The following is a 2,678-nucleotide window of genomic DNA, read 5'->3' on the forward strand; positions in this document are numbered from 1 at the left end:
GTATACCGGAATCGGATCGACTGATTCTAAAGTTCGTCTGTAAGATTCAGTATTTACCAAGAGGCCAAATAATTAATGTGGAAGAACTAACTCTACCTGATATTGAAATATCCTGTAGATCTATAGTGATTAAAACTTCCTCATTCCAATTCAGGAGATGAATTAAAATGAATACTTCTGGTTTATTATCTGCCTTTATATCTTCCTCTGAAAGGTAAGCTCCATGAGGAGAGGAGTTTTGTCTCCTTTTTATACTGATATAGCTCAGTTGATGAGAAAGTGCCTGGCACATAAGTATTTGTTGGATAAATGGATAAACAAAGCAATGGAATTGAATTCTTAGTACAGAATAGACACGCAGAGACTTAGGGATTTGGATACTGTGTAAAGTGGCATTTCAAATTAAAATGGAAATAATCAATCAAAGTGTTATTTGGAAAAGAGTCAAACCAAACTCTTCATTCCATATAGTGAAAGAGATTTCAAGTGTATCAAAGATGTAAGTGTAACAAATAAAGCCATAATACTATAAGAAAAATAGAGACTGATATTATAATCTTCAGGTGAGAGAATCCTTTTAAAGCACAAAACAAAAGCCAGACACCATGAAGACAAAGATTTATAAAGTTGATTCCATTAAAGGAAAAGGTAAAAACAGTAACAGCAACATCAAAAATGTGTACAAAAACAACAACCACAACACATATAACCCAATTAACATGTAAACAAAAACCTGGAATAATTATTTACAACATAGATAGTCAAAGGATTATTTTGTCAGCATATAAAAAACTCCTCTAAATCAATGATAAAAAGATAAAAATAATGGCAAAGTGCATAAAATGAGAAATATATTCATAAAAGTATGTTTAAAATCACTAATAAAGAAATATAACTTAATGCAAAGATGTCCGGGTATTCTTCTATCTGACTGACAAGAGTTAAAAACATACATAAAATCCAATGTGAGTGAGGATATAGAAAAAGATTCCCTCTTAGTAAATGTCGGTGAGATTGCAAGTTGTACGTTTCAAAAAGGTAATTGGACAATGTGTATCAAAGTGTATACACACATGGGCAACAATTCCAGTTTTAAGCATTTATCCTAAAACCAAAATCAGTCAGCCAATTGAACAAAGATGTTTATAGGTATATGGAGTATTTTGTTGTTCCTATTAATGAAAAATCAGAGGCGAAGCAAATGCCCATCAATAAACAACTAAATGATTAAAGTACGGTAGGGTCACATAGTTAATACCACTAACTGACCTGGAAACATACCTATGACGTATTGTTCAGTGCATAAATCAAGCTAGAAAACAGTATTCGAAGTTAGATACATCTAAATTGCATGTCTATGACCCAGCAATTTCTCTCTTAGGTATATAACCAATAAGACAGCATTCATGTGCTCGCAAGAGACGTGCACTATAATATTTAGAGCCGCACTATTCATAATAGCCCCAAACTGGAAACCACCCAAATGCCTATCAACAATAAAGTGGATAAATAAATTATGACACAGTCACGTAATGGAGAGATAGCTCAACAATAGTGAATGAACCCCCTAAAGCCATATAGATGAGCCTCACAAATATAATGCTGATTGAAAGAAGACAAAGCAGAATACACGCTTCATGATGACATTTGAATAAAATTTAAAATCTGGCGAAAGTAACCTATGTCATTAGAAGTCAAGACAGTAGTTATCCTTGGGTTGGTGCGGAGCGGGTTGTGATGGGCAGTGGGTACAAAGATGGCTTCTGCAAGGCTGGCAATATTCTGTTAACTGAGCGCTGGTTACCTGGGTATGCACACTTTGTGGTCGTCTGTACACCTAGGAGCTGTATACTTTTCTGCGTACACACGCACATACAAACACACACACAAAATGGTTTGCACAGACAGGAAGATGTCAGGAAGTAGCCTGACAAGAATGTCAGCAGTGTTTTAATCTGGAGAGGGGATTTAGCATGACTTTGGCTTCCTTCAGGATATTTGTCTATATCAGTAGACACAATTATATACAGGAAAATACAATTCGATTGAAGGAATAGAAATAAATTTACTGAACATTCAACTCAAAAATTTAGAACAGCGCTCACTTCGGCAGCAAATGTACTAAAATCGGAACAATACAGAGAAGATTAGCATGGCCCCTGGGCCACGATGACACATAAATTTGTGAAGTATTCCATAAAAAAAGAAAAAAAAAGAACAATAAAGAAAATGAGAACATGGGATGAATGAAGTGATAAAGAGCCAGAAAACAATCAGATACTATGGAGGCTGACTGAGAGCGATCAATATGCTTCCTCCCAAATGACCGTTAATGAACTTAACAAATTTACACCAATAGACAATGTGGGAAATAGCACTTTAACCATGAGCCAAAGAACTGGGGGAATTTCTGCTGATTTCACCATCACAGAGAATGATTTAAAAACCCATTTGGGGGGTGCCTGAGTAGCTCAGTCGGTAAAGGACCTGACTCTTGATTTTGGCTTGGGTCATGATCTCACACTTTGTGAGATCAAGCCCCGCATTGCTGTGGAGCCCGCTTAAAATAAATAAATAAATAAATAAATAAATGCCCATTTTAAAAGTAAGCTTATTGAAGTGTAATTAACATATAATAGACTGCATATAAAGTATTCAATTTAGTAAGTTTTTATTTT

General features: G+C 35.0%; 1 non-coding gene across 1 annotated transcript; it reads left to right on the top strand.

The window, feature by feature from the left end:
- Nucleotides 1-2,097: 2,097 nt before the first annotated feature.
- On the top strand, nt 2,098-2,204 carry LOC122210388. Its single transcript, XR_006198036.1, has one exon. It is a non-coding gene; the product is annotated as a U6 spliceosomal RNA (small nuclear RNA).
- Nucleotides 2,205-2,678: the final 474 nt, after the last annotated feature.

Source organism: Panthera leo, chromosome E3 (assembly GCF_018350215.1).
Source record: "Panthera leo isolate Ple1 chromosome E3, P.leo_Ple1_pat1.1, whole genome shotgun sequence".
In the NCBI taxonomy this organism is placed as follows: Eukaryota; Metazoa; Chordata; class Mammalia; order Carnivora; family Felidae; genus Panthera; species Panthera leo.